At 36.3% G+C, this 18839-nt stretch overlaps 1 long non-coding RNA gene across 1 annotated transcript; it reads right to left on the bottom strand.

Moving 5' to 3' along the window:
* Positions 1-10254: 10254 nt before the first annotated feature.
* On the bottom strand, positions 10255-11701 carry LOC138912496 (uncharacterized). Its single transcript, XR_011418050.1, has 2 exons — positions 11537-11701; positions 10255-11415 (listed from the first exon to the last, which is right to left on the bottom strand). It is a non-coding gene; the product is annotated as an uncharacterized lncRNA (long non-coding RNA).
* Positions 11702-18839: the final 7138 nt, after the last annotated feature.

Genomic DNA, 18839 nt, shown 5'->3' with positions numbered 1-18839 from the left:
CTCAGCTAATCGGAGTGCGAGGGAGATAGATATATAAATTTTGATTGCGTATAACTTTTAAATGAATGGTCCGATTTGGTATAAATATACACAACAAAATTGCATTTATACTTCTCGGAAATCTTTAAAGATGTGGGCGCAGGACCCATTTAAAATAGTTAGTGGGCGATTGTGGGTGTTAGAGGGGGCGTGGAGCTCGGCTAAAATAAACTTGCGCTGCGTAGGAAGCCAAAGAATATGTGTGGTAAATCTCAACCTTCTAGATTTTGTAGTTTCTGAGATCTAAGCGTTCATACAGACGGACAGACGGAGAGACGGACAGACGGACATGGCTAGACCGACTCGGCTAATGTCCCTGATCAAGAATACATATACTTTATGTGGTCTGAAACGCTTCCTTCTAGCTGTTACATACTTTTGCACGAATCTAATATACCCTTTTACTCTACGGGTATAAAATGCATAAATTTATCTGGGTAAGAGCGGGCCAGCAATAGTCAAAAGTCTCCGAAATTGAAAAAGAGTTTAATATTTTTATACCCTTGCAGAGGGTATTATGATTTCAGTCAGAAGTTTGCAACGCAGTGAAGGAGACGTTTCCGACCCCATAAAGTATATATATTTTTGATCAGCATCACAAGACGAGTCGATCTAGCCATGTCCGTCTATCCGTCTGTCTGTTTCTACGCAAACTAGTCTCTCAGTTTTTGAGCTATCTGGACGAAACTTTTGCAAAAGTCTTCTTTCTATTGCAGGTAGTATATATGTCGGAACCGACCGGATCGGACAACTATATCTTATAGCTCCCATAGGAAGGAAACGCTAAAAAAATTCTAGCTTCGGTGTTTTCTCAAATATTATCTTCTACTCTTGGGAATATTATTTTTTATATGTTTCTGAATTTTGAATTAAAAAAATCGGATCACTATATCATATAGGTGCCATAGGAACGGTGAAAAACTTAAATGTAAATTAATCGGAAAAATATTATATTTTTGTTGATTTTTATTACGTTCTCTTCTACTATGGGATATGATTATTTTTAAATATTTCCGAATTTCGATTTTAATTTTAAAAAGATCGAACTACTATATCATATAGCTCCCATAGAAACGCTTGAAAAATTAATGTGAAATAATAGGAATTTTAACATTTTTGCGATTTGTAAATTAATAGAATGATATATAAGGGTATATAAGTTTCGGCTTGCCGAAGCTAGCTTCCTTTCTTGTTAACATGTAAATTTAATCAAATTCGTATCCTATCTATTTTTTCTTAAAGAAATTTTTTTTTGCAAATAATGTTTCTAGGCTTTAATGGCAATGGATTGGGAATTTAATTACATTCTCATCGCAGTATGACATTCTATATTTAAATAAAATGTTTTGGACAAAATACTAATGTTTTGAATGAAATTAGTGTAAGGATTTGTGTCGAAAAAGGAATCTGTTTGTTTCTGTTTTGTCCATCTGTTAACTTATGCAAACAATCCATAATAATTTTAAAAAGATTTAAAAAAGACACATGTTTTTTTAAGAAGATTTAAAGGGACAAAATATTTTTGTTTTTAGGAATGTTTTAGATTTAAAATAAGTACCAAAGATAAAGCAATGCTAAATTTTCAATTTTAATTTCCGCAGGCGAAGCTGCGGGCTACAGAGAAAATTATTAAAACTTGATTTTGTTGCAAAGAAAAACCGTGCTAGAAATTAGAGAATTTTCTCCAACTGCATTGGGCAGAGCGGTCTTTACAACAAGCAAGGTAGCATATCATTAGAAAAGGAGAAAGTTAAAAAAAAAAATAGAGAAAGAAAGAGAGGAAGAAAAAACTGCGCATACTAAGTTCCACGTTGTCACTAGCAGACGGAATACTCATAGTATTAAGTTTGAAGAAATAGCACTACCACATATACACAAAAAAGATATTGAACGAATCCGACGAATTTCCCAAAACGACATTAGTTTTAAGACACCTATAAATTTTAACAAATAACATATAGCTGCAAGAAACCCTTTCTCAAGTAGAAATCGGAGTAGTATCGGAATCCGATAATAATGCGCGGATCCACGGGGGGTGATATGGGTGATATATCACCCCCCACTCGGGTGAAAAATTGAAGGAATTTTGGTATACAAAAAGTATGCAACAAAAAATTTGTTCTGATATCACCCCCCAGAACAAAATCCTGGATCCGCCACTGAATAAGAAGTATTGTTGATACATTGGCAAACGCATATTTAGTGGACAAGAATAAACATTAATGTCAAGTAGTACCTCTAAGCAAAGAGTAATTCCGCTGACAGATAGGCTAACAAGATCAGCGTCAAGGGGTGCACTGGATCAAATTTTAGAAGTGACTGAGCAAGAAGAACAGGAAGTAGCTATAATGTCTCACGGAAATGATAATGAGTGGCAAATCCCCGAAATTATAAAAGCCTTGCCAACTTATAGTGGAGAAGTGGAACCAAATAATTTCATTGAACAGGTTGAGAGGGTGATGGTGTTGATTAGGGATAAAGATAATACGCCATATAAGGATGTATTATTAGGAGCAATTCGGAATAAAATTATGGGTCAGGCCAATTCAGTTTTGGAACGGGACGCAACATTATTGGTGTGGGACTACATGAAAGCATTAATTCAACATTTTTCGGACAAGAGGGATGAAGATGACTTAATGGATGACATAAGGGAAGTGTCTAGGAAAGGGTTGCCCTTAGGAGAAAATGGTAAAGGAAAAAGGTCGGAGACCTCGAGGACGAACACGGCAAGTTCGCAGAGAATCAATAATGTCAATACAGGGGAGAACGGACAAGGTGGAGAGACTCAAAATTTTCGGTTTAAAGCCTCGACACAAATGATAGACCAGGATTAGGTGAAGAGTTGCCTTATATATTAATAGGGTCCCCTTTCGGGAGATCGCTAAGATTTTTGATAGAGATAATAACAGAGTATTGTTTACATGAATGATATCATCATATATTCACCATCTTTGCAGCAGCACATTAACGATTTGAAAATAGTATTCGAGTAATTAAGGGAAGCTAATCTTAAAGTTCAGCAGGACAAATCGGAGTTTCTAAAGAAAGAGATATAATTCTTGGGACATATAGTGACTTCAGACGGAATTAAACCAAACCAGAAGAAAATTTAGGTGATTAAACAATATCAACTGCCAACTACGCGGAAAGAAATTAAATAATTTTTAGGTTTATTAGGTTATTACCGAAAATTCATAAAAGACTTTGCAAGTCCGTATTTATTTGGGAGAAAGTTCAGTATAATAACGGACCATAGGCCGTTAGTTTCGTTAAACAGTGTGAAGGGGACATCGTCAAAATTAGTGAGATGGAGGTTGCAATTAGCAGAATACGAATATGAAAGTATATACAAGAAGGGTAAATTGAACACTAAAGCGAATGCATTGAGTAGAATACCCGTGGAGGTATTCATGACAGACATTGGCTCAGAGATAGGCACGTTGCAGTGTGAAGCAGGAGACAACGAAGAAGAGAAGGAAAGGAGGGATAACATTGAAATTACGTAGAAACCATTTAACGATTTTAATGCGCAACTAATATTGAAGATAGGAATAGAGGAAGGAAGTCATAAGGAAAGTCCCTATAAAGGGAAAATTAGAAAAATGATAATAGAACCAAGTTTTAGTGAGGAAGTGATTGTAAAGATACTTAGAGAGCAGTTAAAGGCTGGAAAGACATGTGCGATTTTGGAAACTATAGGGGAATTGACGAAACAATCCTACATTTAAAGAGGAACGTTTATTTTCCGAGGATAAGGGAAATAGTGACGGAAGTAATCAAGGGTTGTGACATTTGTCAGATGTTTAAATATGATAGAAACCCTTAGGGCCTGTTTCTCGAGTCCCTGTCAAAGTCCCTGATAGCTATCTGTCCGAAAAACTTAAATACCAGATAAACTGTTCGTAAAAGCACATCCGCTTTCTCGACTGCTTTAATTTATCTGAACGAGAAACAATTACAGAGTGCTGTTAACGCACAGAATTGTGCTGAGAAGCACAAAAAATGGCGTGCTTCGATTATTCTATCAGCTGTTTGGGTATAATTCAGGGATCGCACGTAAGAATTACTTTTTTAAAAAAATTGACAAATAAGTCTTATTTTTCAATTGTGAACTGTGGGGTACATTGGTTTAAAATTTATATATGTATATATATAATCTTTATATATATATATATATATATTTTATATGTATAATCTTTAATACCTTTCTGTTGCTATGCCATATGACCCCAATATATTTTTTATAATAATAATATTTTTTACATCATCAAAAATATTTTGGGGACATATGGCATATCAACAGAAAGGTATTAAAGCGCAGATTATACATATATAAATTTTAAACCAATGTACCCCACAGTTCAAGAGTTATTTCAATTCAATTTTTATTATAAAAGTTGACAAATATTTGTTGATTTTTATAATAAAAATTGAAGCATAAGAGTTATTTGTCAACTTTTATAATAAAAATTGACAAAAATAAGACTTATTTGTCAATTTTTTTAAAAAAGTAATTCTTACTTGCGATCCCTGGTATAATTCAAAGGAAAAGTCTGCTGTGATTTCGTTTCTTCTTCATAGTTGGCTTTGTCATTCTATCGAGTCGAAAACGCTTAATAGGGACTCCGAGTTCCTGTCAAAGTTAGCTCTCACATTGTTACTCGAGAAATCCAAAATGCCTTAGCAGGGACTTTGTCTGTTCGAGAAATGTTAGCCGGCACTCGAGAAACCGGCCCTTAGAAGATTAAGTATCAGACACCGGACATTCCGAAATACCCAGTGGATGTTATCCACATAGATTTGTATTTTATTAAGCCTAGTACTCAGTACGACGAAAACTGCTAGCTAAGCATAGGAGTAAGCGAGAGGCAAATAGGTAGCTAAAGCCCTTAGCCGGGGACTTTTTCCCACCTCGGTACTCAGTTGAGCTAAGGAAATAGTAAGAAAATACCACTAAAATACTAGATTTAGCGGATGAATTCTGATGAACGCCTTTAGCCGCGGCCCAAAGAATAAAAAATTTGATCTTTGGCTGTGTTTGTGCAGAAGCGGTGTGCCAATAACATATTATAAATAGAATGAAAACCCCAAAAACCAATGGAAAACTGCCTGTAGGAGTTGTAGCAATACATATCCTCATTCCAACAGCAAATTTAAAGCTTGCGACCCAGGTCGGCTAATCATTTTGTAATATTTCAAAATTGGCGCCAGTTAATTTGCTTGCTGAGAGTAAGACCATTCTACATGCATTGCGGATGAACTCCAAAAAAAACTCATCCTAAAATATTAATATTTTTCGACTAGTAAAACTCTTAGCCGAACTGAGTACTAGGCTTTAACAACAAAACGATGTTGACATTAATAGACAAACTGACAAAGTTTGCGTCGGCGTTTACGATTGTAGCTAGAGATGCTATAAGTATAACGAGGACGTTGAAAACATACTTGTCATTGTACGGCATACCAAAAAAATTGTATGTGATCAGGGGGCAGAATTTGCTAACAAATTAGTGAAGGAATTTTGTAAACAATACGGTATAGAACTCCACTACACGTCATTCCAGCAGTCATCGAGTAATTCCACAGTGGAACGTCTTCATTCAACACTAACTGAAACATATAGGATAATATTGAATGTTCGTAGAAAGAATAAATTGACCTACGAGCATGAGGAAGTATTAGCGGAGACACTATTAACATACAATAATGCTGTTCATTCAACTACCAAGTTGACGCCATTTGAATTGTTCACGGGAAGTACACACAGTGGAATTAGGGACGAACATGACTATATCAAAAGATTAAACGAATTTCAGGCAACATTATACGATCAGGTAAAAGAAAAGCTTGAACAGGAAAAGAGAAAAAGGACGGAAAGATTGAATAAAGGAAGAAGTGATCCAATGCAACTTAGAAGTGGGGATACGATATATAGAAAAGAGAACAGAAGGGATAAGACCACACCAAGGTTTACGAAACACAAAGTATATGAAGATAAGGGGGTAACATTAATCACCGAAAGACAACAAAAAATACACAAATCTAAAATCAGGAAACTAATAAATACTAATGACTTGTTGTGAACTAATATTTACAGGATGCTGAGGGCAATAAACTTTTGAAAATAAACAGCTCGTCGCCAAAATAGATTTGGGGGAGCGAGAATTATTAACTCATATCGTCAAATCACCCAAACTGTCGATTTAACGGATATCTCAGCGACCATTCAACAGTTTAATGACACTGCAGCTTTATTAAAACGGGAAGCGAATATTGAAATGAAACAAACGCTGAGGATGTTGGATAATAAAATAGGAGAAGTTATTGATATGATAAGAATAGTTATGCCAATAAAAAGAAGCAGGAGGCGATTAATTAATGTATTAGGTAGCATGGTAAAAACGGTAACAGGCAATATGGATGCAGAGGATCAAAAAAACATAGAAAGAGAATTGCAGGGTATCAGGATTAAGGAATATGCGTTTTTAAAGATGTTATATTAAATAACAATTTGATAGATAGATTTAACAATATAACTAAATTCATAAATACGGAGCAGCAGGAAATAAATGATTATAGTAAGTATGCTCAAAATTCAGTTTATAAGGAGTTGGAAGAGGAAAACGTAGAAATAAAAATCATTCAAAAAATGATTAGGATTAGTTATAATTTGGACATTGTGTTGGGATACAATAATAATATAGCCGAGAGTATGTAGCTATCAAAATGGAATATCCTTCCGAAATTTATTTTAGGACAACAGGAGTTAGGACTTATAGGAGACATTTTAGAAAACAGAATATTACGTTGGACTCAGTGGAAGACATGTATTCTGTGTTGAGGACAAGTTCAGAGAGTGTAGGAACTAAGATATACTTTAAAATTAGGATACCCATAGTGGATCGATAAGTTTGAATTCGCTAGGTAAGTTGCTTTTCTAAGAAATGGTATTACGTTTATTGATACTCCAGTTTTATAGCATTTAGAGAAGAGAAGGTGTACCAATTTAAGGACAAGTGTATAAGAATAGGATTAATTTTTTTTGGGACCAGCCCAATCAGTTTAATAGTTTATGTATCAACAATATATTAAAAGAAAGAAAACCCACTTGTAATGTTGAAATTATGGAGTTAGAAACACGAATTTTTATTTATAATTCCCAACTGGGTCTAGCCATTCATGAATTCTGTCAATAAAGCAGGCCATCCACAGTCGAATTTGCTCGACGAATATTTTCACGAACACAGGCAAGATGGAATCGTTTCTATCTTTGTCGAACAAAACGTCGAATAAATTTATATGAAATCTAAACGCGAACACTACCACCAACGATGAAAACACGATCATGTTCGCCGAACCAATTCGACTGTGGATGGCCTGCTTAAGACTTATTTTCTGTCTTAAGTCTTTATTATACTTCCACACTAGCTGGAAGTCAAGTGCAACCCGAACCTTTATAAGGTGTTGGATAAAGTCACTTTTGGAAAAGGTAACCTTTTTAATATTACTTATATTTTACTGTGAAATAACTATAAATAATTGTATATTTACTATAAAAATAGTAAGTTAAGTACAATTTATGGTTCGGGCACATTCTACCCTTTCTTACAGTAGCATAACTATTTTTTTTATAGTAACCCTTACGTTTACGAATTACGTAAGAGTAACAATTTACTTAGTAGAATTGACAATTTTTGTGGTTGGGGCCTGTTTGCCAATTATTAGAAGACATCGGATTATATGTTTTTCTTCATTTTTGCTTCAAATACCGCCAAATTTTGGATTTAGGCACTATATTAAATTGGTATTCGAATGACGACGACATATCGCAAATATGCATATTTTTATGCAATGGAATATGCAAAATATGTCGAGAATATGCAAAATATGTCAAGAATATGTAAAATATGTCGAGAATATGCAAAATATGTCGAATATTTTTCTGTCTCTTACAGGCACATATATTTCGAGCTTAATGGTAAAAATGTTTAAAATGTATTTCTGTAGCTGACAGAAGGGGTATACATAAAAATAGCTACAATCGCACCACCGTATCTTAAGAAAATCGGTTTCAAAAATCGTATTAGTTTGTGAACATTTTCATCAAACTACTGCTTATTTCTATAATTTAAAAAGTTGGACCAATCAATATAATTTTTGAAAACTGTACCCGCCACATTAGCCGATCCACAGGGAAATTGAAAGTGCAAAGCCCCAATTCAGCTGGAATTGGTTTTAAACAAAAAAAAAATTGTTGAAAACCACACGCAACAAATTTATATATTCGCCATTACACCAAAAAAAATCAGAAAAAATACGTATTTAATATGAGTGTATTTAGTGCTTTGGGGATCACGCTAAGCAATAGTTAGGATGTTAAAGTACATTTTAGTTGTAATTTTGTTTACAATATGTGACCAAAATTTTTTCTATATTTTTAACAGTTAATTTTGTTTTTTTGTCTGTGAGTAAAAGCTTAAATGCGGAAAAGCTTCTTTCAACATCGCACGACGTCAATGGAGCATATTTATATTTATAGATATTTTCCATGTTTAAATCGTCAATCGAATTCATTCCATCTATGCTGTTAATTGAGTCATTCATTTTTTCAATCGTTTTAAAGTCCGGGCTTTTCAATAGTACATCCTTTAATTTTATCTTTAATATATCAATCCAAGTTCCCCATCTCGTTATTATTGGCTCCGGCGGTAATTCAATATCTACCATCAATTTGTATTGGGCGCAACGGTGGGGAGATTTCAGAAATATTTTTTTAACGTCCGATATGTATTTGTTTGTATTTGTATGTATTTGTTGACTTTTGGGAAATGTCCTCGAATAGTTTCTGCGACCCGATGCAATCCGTGGGCCAAGCAAGTCACATGTATCATGTTGGGATAAAATACCTTCAAGTTTTGACCAGCCTTTATCATATAAGCAGCTGCGTCTGTAACCATAAGCAGTACATTTTCTTCATTTAGGTCTGGCCATAGAGATCTCAATCCATTGTTTACAAATCTAGAAATTATACTGTTGTTGACTTTTTCTATTTGACGACAAGCAATCAAGAATGGACTTCTTCTCATCCAGTGATCCAGTTATTAAATTTTCTATATAACGTCCATTCCTGTCGGTTGTCTCGTCTACTGATATCCAAATAGCGTTATTCCCTATTTCATTTTTAATTTCTTGGAGGGCTTTTTGATAGCTTCTGTCTAGATAGTTTTTGCGTGTGGTACTTTCGTCTGGTATGTTTTGATTTGTGTAAAAAAGTTCTAAAAATGTTGTTGTTAATTGATTTAAATGGTAGGTTAACTGCTATCATGGCTTCACACAGATCGGAAAAAAACGGAGTTTCTTGTTCTTTTCTAGATGTTATACTATTTGGCTTTTGCTTATGTAATTCTGTTCTTATGTGTTGTATAAGTTGCGACTTACGATCACTACCAATCTAGGACATTAAATTATAAGATAGAATATAATTTAATATATTTACATTTCTTACATGTTTTTGGCAGGACTTGCAGTATAGATTGTCGTCAATTACTGTAATGGCAGACTCGTTAATGTCTTTCAACCATTCCATTCCAACCAACCATTTTTAACGTGAAACGAATTTCAGTCCAATCGAAATTTGATTTCGACAAGCCGTTAAAAATTTGATTTTGCATATAATCCGATTTTTTTTATGTAGGTTATTACGAAGAGGATGGCCCTTGCGCAGCAACGATGTTTCTGGTTTGGATGTTCCACACGATGCAGTGTAATGCCCGCTGCAACTCAGTGGGAGTCGGCGATAACGACTGATTCAGAAACACTTTACGGCTGCGATCCGAAAATCTGTACATTCAGGCAATAACAGGTAAACAGCGAAAATACGAGCTAATTTTATGAATTCCTGAGAGCAGTGTGTTATTGACGGTGTGTACGACGAAGGCTGATTTCCTTGTCTCCAGTTGCACAACCTCCATGTCGATGTCTTTCTTATTGTCATTTATCCAATGATAATGATCTTTTCGTAAAAATTCAGGTCCCTGAAACCTGAGGGTCCCTGAAGGTTTGCAGGTCAGCAACTGTACAGCCCCTGGCGAGTAGATCTGCCGGGTTGCAGTCAGTGTTGGGAAAGGTACTGTGTTTTTTTACCTAGGTAAGGTAAAAGGTATTGGGCAAAAATAAATACCTAGGTAAGGTAAAGGTACTTCAATTTCCCAGTACCTAGGTAAAGGTAAAAGGTAAATATATTGTTTATTTTTTATTTTTTATAATTTTTTTGTTTTGTTCAATGTAATCATTTAAACTTAAAATAAGACTAGTTTTCAGTTTTTAGTCGTCTTAATCAAACAATATCTTTTCATTTCATTTAAATTTAAATGTTATAATTTTGTGTATATATTTTTAAAACACGCGGCATGAATAATTGTATGCACGTATCACTTCATTAATGTATTTATGAAACCCTCATGTACATATTTGGCGCGCAAAAATTCCGTATGTAGAAACATTGACTATATATTGTGCATATGTATATGCCGTTTGTTTACGTACATACGGCATTTTTGCGCGCCAAATACACTTTGGTTTCATAAATAAATTGATGTAGTGATGGGAACATACATACGTGCACAAAATTATATAAAATAAAACTGCGATTAGTTTTAACTTCACGAAACAAACAATAGAACGGCTGAATTCCAATGACTTTTAATGCTGCGTTCCGACTATTACAATTTCGAAACGAAACGATACAATGAAACGATACTACAGTGTCGCAGTCAGATTTGGCTATTTTAAATCAGAGCAATGTTTAATACCTATGTATGTAAGTACCTTAATAATTCCAAAGGTATATAAAAATCTGTAGCTAGGTAAGGTAAAAGGTACTCAATTATTTTTATACCTAGGTAAGTTAAAAGGTACTCAATTATTTTTATACCTAGGTAAGTTAAAAGGTACTCAATTATTTTTATACCTAGGTAAGGTAAAAGGTACCACTAAATTGTACCTAGCTACGTACCTAGGTAAAAGTATCTAGGTATGTTCTAACACTGGTTGCAGTGAGTAGGAACGTGTCTCCAATGACAGTCTGCTGTTGATTCCTGAATTTCCGAGATTCGATTGCCGACGAAGGTTGACAACGTGGCTGAGTGCTGTCGAGTCCAGTGTCGCACCACAAGAATGTGGTCGGCTCTCTGTCCGCGAAGATTCCTGCGATAGAGTTGTGGGAGCAGATGTGCCCCACAGACTTCCAACTTAGGCAGCGAAAATTTCTTGGTTGGAGCAACTCTGGACTTGGATGTTATAATTGGTGTTACCAATCCCAACGGGTCGAACAGCGAGGACGCTATTGAAAAAATAACGAGGTCCGAGGTGGTTCTAGGCGAAAACGAGAATATGAATATGTCCAAATCTTGATCCCATTTTAGACCAAGTACGCTGGTGACCTTGTCCTCGTCTAAATTTAACAGTTTGATGGTATCGTCCTTCACAAACTTACTGTGATTTGAATGATAGCTGTGACTTCCTCCTTAATTTGATGAAGTTTCATTTCTGTGTCTGCTCCTCCAAAGAAGTCATCAACGTAGAACGATGATTTAATGGCTCTAGCTCTGAGCTTATAGTTGTCGATGTGTTGATCTGCAAGGTAAGCCATGATGCGTATGGCTAAATACGGTGCGGCCGCAGTGCCATAAGCAGTGTTGGGACATACCTAGATACTTTTACCAAGGTATGTACCTAGGTACAATTTAGTGGTACCTTTTACCTTACCTAGGTATAAAAATAATTGAGTACCTTTTACCTTACCTAGCTACAGATTCTTATATACCTTTGGAATTATGAAGGTACTTACATAGGTATTAACAAGAGAGAACGCTATAGTCGGGTGCCCCGACTATCAGATACCCGTTACTCAGCTAAAGGGTGTGCGAAAGAGATGGAGAAAAATTTTGATCCACCGTAACTTTTTAACGAATGGTCCGATTTAAAAAATTTCTTCTACATTTCGATAGGTATTGATAAACACAATAAAACTGCATTTTTACTTTTCCAAAATATTGAAATTTTTAAAATCGTATATTTGCGATTGTGGGCGTTAGAGGGGGCGTGGCACCCTTTTGAAACAAACTTGCGCTGCGTAGGAACTCCTAGAATCTGCATGCAAAATGTCAATCTTCTAGCTTTTATAGTTTCCGAGATCTCAGCGTTCATACAGACAGACAGACAGACAGACAGACGGACAGACAGACGGACAGACGGACATGGCTAGATCGACTCGGCTAGTGATCCCGATCAAGAATATATATAGTTTATAGGGTCGGAAACGCTTCCTTCTACCTGTTACATACTTTTGCACGAATCTAATATACCCTTTCACTCTACGAGTAACGGGTATAAACATTGCTCTGATTTAAAATAGCCAAATCTGACTACGACACTGTAGTATCGTTTCATTGTATCGTTTCGTTTCGAAATTGTAATAGTCGGAACGCAGCATTAAAAGTCATTGGAATTCAGCCGTTCTATTGTTTATATACATATACATAGTCAATAGACTGGGTCGATTTGTATGGGCAAAAAAAAGTGATAAATCGTAGGAGGGGGACGCAATCTAGGAAGAATTCTAAGCAATATTGCAAAAGAAACTATATCTTGAAAACCACGTTTGACCCTCCGCATTTGCAAAAGAAAAAAACCCAGTATTTGATGAAAAATATCACAGTAGCCCTAAAATTTCTACACTAGAATAGACCTGAAAAACGTAAAGAATCGTTTGGGCGGAAAACAATCTCTGGGCATTTCTAAGCTATATTGCCCAAGAAACTATATGCCATAAACCACGTTTGGCCCTCCGCATTTGCAAGAGAAAAATACTGGTATTTCGTTTTACTTTTGAGTAAAATATCATAGTAGCCGTGAAATATTTGTCAATTTTAAATTCTCCCCTTTGTTAAAAATGTTTTGTTCTCTTTAAAGCATTTTTTTAATACTGTTATTTTGTATATTAGTAACGGCTACTATGATATTTTTCTCAAAAATAAAGTGAAATACCAGTATTTTTCTTTTGCAAATGCGGAGGGTCAAACGTGGTTTTAGGCATATAGTTTCTTGGCCATTATGTCTTAGAATGGTCCATTGATTATGTTCCGCCCAAACGATTTATATCTTTTTTCGCGTCCATATAAATGTTCGAAAGTCAAGGCTACTGAGATATTTTTCATTAAAAAACCAGTATTATTCTCTTGCAAATGCGGAGGGTTAAACGTGGTTTCCAAGGCATAGTTTCTTTGGCAATGTTGCTTAGAATAGTCTATAGAATACGTTCCCCCCTACGATTTGTTGACCTCCAAATCGACCCACCCTAATAGTCAATGTTTCTACATACGGAATTTTTGCGCGCCAAATATGTACATGAGGGTTTCATAAATACATTAATGAAGTGATACGTGCATACAATTATTCATGCCGCGTGTTTTAAAAATATGTGCACAAAATTAAAACATTTAAATTTAAATGAAATGAAAAGATATTGTTTGATTAAGACGAATAAAAACTGAAAACTAGTCTTATTTTAAGTTTAAATGATTACATTGAACAAAACAAAAAAATTATAAAAAATAAAAAAAAACAATATATTTACCTTATACCTTTACCTAGGTACTGGGAAATTGAAGTACCTTTACCTTAACTAGGTATTTATTTTTGCCCAATACCTTTTACCTTACCTAGGTAAAAAAACACAGTACCTTTCCCAACACTGGCCATAAGTGACCGTATTCAGTTCAAAGGTGCGCAGTGGCTCTGATGGCGAATTGTGATTGCAGTGATTGCGTACTGATATATACGAAAACGAAGAAGCAATGTGTAGAGATCTGGCTGAATGGTCGGTCCCGCCATTTGTAGATCGTTAAGGGATTTCTGAGATGTTGTCTGACAATAGGCGTCGAAGACTACTCTCAGCTTAGTCGATGTGCTGCTGGGCCTTAGCACGCGGTGGTGCGGAATGTAGAAATGCAAAGTGTGTAGGTTTGGGTGGCCTAAAAAGCTTATGTGGCCCAAGGCTTCGAACTCCTGCATGAACTCAATGTACTTGGCCTTGACCTCAGACTTACGCTTAAGGCTTCGTTCGAGAGCGAGAAATCTTCTTTTAGCGGTGTCGTATCAGGAGCCGAGCAGACTGGGTTTGTCCTTGAATGGTAGTCGTACCATTATCCGACCGTCTCTGGTGCGTCTTGTCGTAGAATTCTTCACATTTCCGTTGTTCTGGTGTCAGCGTATCTTCACCTCATCAATGCGCGATAAGCGCTCTAAGTTTTTGTGAATGGCGCCGTCCACATCTACGATTGAAGAATATTGATGGAGTGACCTGGGATGCATATGATATCGACCAGACACTATCCATCCGAGTAGTGTTTTCTGTAACACTGGTAAGTTTTGGCCAAGCTTGATTTGGCCGATACCTTGTCGCAAAATTTTTCCGTCCGACATTGGTGAAACTTTTCAACGGCCAGCAATGCGTTAGAGGGAAGGTCCCACGATAAAATGTCTATCTCCGCTTCTGGGTGATAGGCAAAGTGTGATGGAACACAAAAATCAAGGAGCAACTCAAAATCAGTTTGTCGAGATTTAATTGTGGTAGCTGTAAGATACTTAATTTGCGTTTGTGTGGCACGTCAGTTCCAACGGCGATAGGTTGAAACCAGGGTTCACTGATTGGCTAATTCTGGAAAGATTCCTGTGAGCGTCTAGACGCTGCGCTTCCAGTTGCTTGATGGTAGGCATGTTGCAAGTTCCACGTTCCAGTTATGTGATGAGTTGATTTGGCAACGACAGCATGCGCACACACACGCGAATGAGAGTGCGAAAGAGATGACGATATGTAGTAGAAAGTTTTGGCTCGCCAGGCTTGTTAAGTAACAGGCTGGCGGATGCAAACACGCGATGTGAGGATCGAGGTTATGTCCGAAATTGGTGGATGCTGTGTCCGCCGAGTACGATGTGAAAATGGACCGAATGTCGACCCCAGCTTTGACCTGATAGATCTGTAGGACCGATGTTGACTCCAACGACGAAAAATGCTGGTAAATTTTGAGGAGTCCTATCGACTCCAACGACGAAGTGTTTATAGATGAGTGTGGCGCTGAGCAGCGGTGGGGTAGCGTACAGCACTTTAAGCACCGGCAGCGAAGCACCAATATGTTGCGCGTAGGCGGGCTACTTAAAAATGCGCGAGCGACAATTGGGAGCGAAGTACAGTGGCAGATAACTTAACATCAACTCACACAAAAACCACTCAAAACTAGCAAAGTCCTGTCACGGTCGCCAAAATGTTGAGACAAGGGCTTTTCCTTGAATGTAATATAAAGTCGGACTGTGCTAGTTTATGAATATCTTTATTGAGCACTTGACTTCCTCGTGCGAAGGTTACAATAAGAGTACAAATATTTCATATTTTTTCATTCTTTCTTCTCTCTTTCTTGCGGTCAAGTTGGCAGCATCACCTTTCTTATCGATCTATGATACCTGTCAAGAATCGGAGCCAGATTTAAAATACAAAGTAATTAATGACAACGGCAATTGGGTTTTGACCTAACACCGTCGTTGAAGTATCCGACAGCCAAAAAATTATCAATATGAAAATATCATCTGCAAATCAATTGAAAGATTTGGAGGATGAAATACTAAGCATTATCAACAAAGAGCATTCGAAAATAAATATGCAAATTTCATTTAGGACAGATATTCGCGGTGAAATAAACACCGAAAACGATAGGGCCATATATAGCAAACAATATCCGTATGCTCTATCAGCTTCATATTTTGTGAACTCAGAAATAGATCGAATGCTAAAAGTGGAAATTAAAGGGCCAAGCTAGAGCCCTTATAATTTCCCGGTACAAATGGTACCCAAAAAAGGTTTTAACGAAGATGGAACTCCAAAACTCAGACTTGTAATAGATTATAAAAAACTAAATGATAATACAATTCCGGATAGATACCCAATGCAGGATCTTTCGTTAATTTTGTCAAATCTTGGGAAAGCTAAATACTTCTCCACAATCGATTAAGAATCTGGATTTCATCAGATTCCCATGAGTGAAACAGACGTACAAAAAACATCGTTCTCAATAAACAATGGAAAATACGAATTCTTGAGAATGCCATTTGGGTTGACTAACGCTCCCAGAATTTTTTTAAGAGCAATGGAAGCAAAGAAGTCGGTGAAACATGCCATGTTTATATCGAAGACATTATAATATTTTCAAAAACTATTGAAAAATATTACAAAGATTCAATTGTCATAATTAAAATTTTGCTGAACGTAAACATGAAAATTTGTATTGAAAAATTAAAGTTCTTTAAATTAGAAACTAATTTTTATACCCGTTACTCGTAGAGTAAAAGGGTATATTAGATTCGTGCAAAAGTATGTAACAGGTAGAAGGAAGCGTTTCCGACCCTATAAACTATATATATTCTTGATCAGGATCACTAGCCGAGTCGATCTAGCCATGTCCGTCTGTCCGTCTGTCCGTCTGTCCGTCTGTCCGTCTGTCCGTCTGTCTGTCTGTCCGTCTGTCTGTCTGTATGAACGCTGAGATCTCGGAAACTATAAAAGCTAGAAGATTGACATTTTGCATGCAGATTCTAGGAGTTTCTACGCAGCGCAAGTTTGTTTCAAAAGGGTGCCACGCCCCCTCTAACGCCCACAATCGCTAATATACGATTTTAAAAATTTCAATATTTCGGAAAAGTAAAAATGCAGTTTTATTGTGCTTATGAATACCTATCGAAATGTAGAAGAAATTTTTTAAATCGGACCATTACGGCGGATCAAAGTTTTTATCTTCATCTCCTCCGAACTCCCTTTAGCTGAGTAACGGGTATCTGATAGTCGGGGCACCCGACTATAGCGTTCTCTCTTGTTTAGATTACGTTATTTCTCATAATGTGATCAAAACCGATCCCGAGAAAATTTCTACAATCTTAGAATACCCAATGCCTAAACATATTCGAGAGCCTGGAAGCTTCCTAGGTCTTACAGATTATTATAGAAAATTTGTGCAAAATTACGCAAAAATTGCGAAACCATTAGCAAAATATTTAGAATATATCAAAAAGTATCTAAGAAGCTTCACGTAGAGCTTCAATACAGTTGGACGATTCGGCTTTAAGAGCTTTTAACAAGGTCAAAGATAATTTAATCGCACAAATAGAACGCTATTATAATACAAAATTTACTCTAACCACTGATGCGTCTGATTTAGCTATTGGTGCTGTTCTTTCTCAAGAAGGAAAACCAATTACTTTCATTTCCAAAACCCTATCCAAAACAGAACAATTGTACGCAAGAAATAAGAAGAAACTTTTAGCCATTGTTTGTGTTGAGAGATTATTGAATTTGTTACTGAAGTTTGAAGTTTAGTGTAAGTTAGTTTAGGACGAAGGCGGGTGCACAATAAAGTTCTCTCTCGCTCTCTGTGAATTCGCCCCGTCTTCGTCAACTGTCGTTAAGCTAGGCTCTAAGAACTTTGTGAAAATATAGTCGTACAATCGTTGCAATTGATTTAGATCGACCACACGCATTATTTTATCGTTTTCGCTTTCGCAGTTGCCCACTTAAAGTTTATTGCCACCAAAGTTTTCGGTTTTCGTTATTTGGAAAAACTATTATAAATTTTCATGGCGCCCCCGGGTGGACTTTAAACTATTAATAATTGAAGGCAACAAATTAGTGATAGTGACACAAAACCAAAGTGCAAGTAAAACTTTATTTGCATTAAAAATTAATAAAAAATACACAAAATTGTGTGTATCGTTGCCCGCGGCGAGTTCGGCGTAGAAAGTTAAATAGATAGCAGCTTTGCTAAATTGATCGTGCCGGTCGCGAAATACCCTGTTAATCCGATGAAGTACTGCCGTTGCCAAGGGATGCCCTGTGATTGCTCAATGTGCAAAAGAAAAGTGGCAGCTGGATTAAAAGACCCCAAAGCAGAACCCGAGGTATTTGTGCAAAAAATTGAAAGCTAGAGTTTGTTAACAAAACAATTTATTTGTTTCTTGTCTTGTGCTGAAAAATTCCTACTTCCTACAAAGTTACAATGAATTTTCTTATATTTCTATGAATATTCCTATGGGAGCCTTAAGATATAGTGGTCCGATCCGGCTCGCTCCGACATATGTACTACCTGCAATAGAAAGAAGACTTTTGGGAAAGTTTCATCGCGCTAGCTTTAAATCTGAGAGACTAGTTCGCATAGAAACGGACAGACGGACAGACGGACAGATGGACAGACGGACAGACGAACATGGCTAGATAGACTCGGTTATTGGTGCTGATCAAGAATATATATACTTTATGTGGTCGGAAACGTCTCCTTCACTGCGTTGGAAACATCTGACTGAAATTATAATACCCTCTACAAGGGTATAAAAATTGCAAGCTTACAAACACAGACAGAAGAAATTAATAAAATTTATATCATCTTTATTATACATATATACACATACAAACATACATACACATTACATAACCCATTTGAACCGTCCTTGGATGCAACATTTAATTTGTGTTTTCTAAAGAAAACTGTTGCAATCACTGTCGCCCCCCCACTACATTGTGTTAAAACTGGAAAAAATTAATAGTTGGGAAAATTCATCCAAGCCGCTATACATAACCAACATATAAGCCCTCATATAATAGCAGCTGCAGCGGTGAATTTTTTCGTTTTCGCTTTCGCTTGTCCGCCGCTAGCAACGTTGTTATTGTTGTAGAATTTTTTGGTTTGGCGCGCTGACGA

Source organism: Drosophila takahashii, chromosome 2R (genome assembly GCF_030179915.1).
Source record: "Drosophila takahashii strain IR98-3 E-12201 chromosome 2R, DtakHiC1v2, whole genome shotgun sequence".
NCBI classification, from domain to species: domain Eukaryota; kingdom Metazoa; phylum Arthropoda; class Insecta; order Diptera; family Drosophilidae; genus Drosophila; species Drosophila takahashii.
The sequence above is the reverse complement of the archived record's forward strand: the minus strand, read 5'-3'. Positions and strand labels throughout refer to the sequence as shown.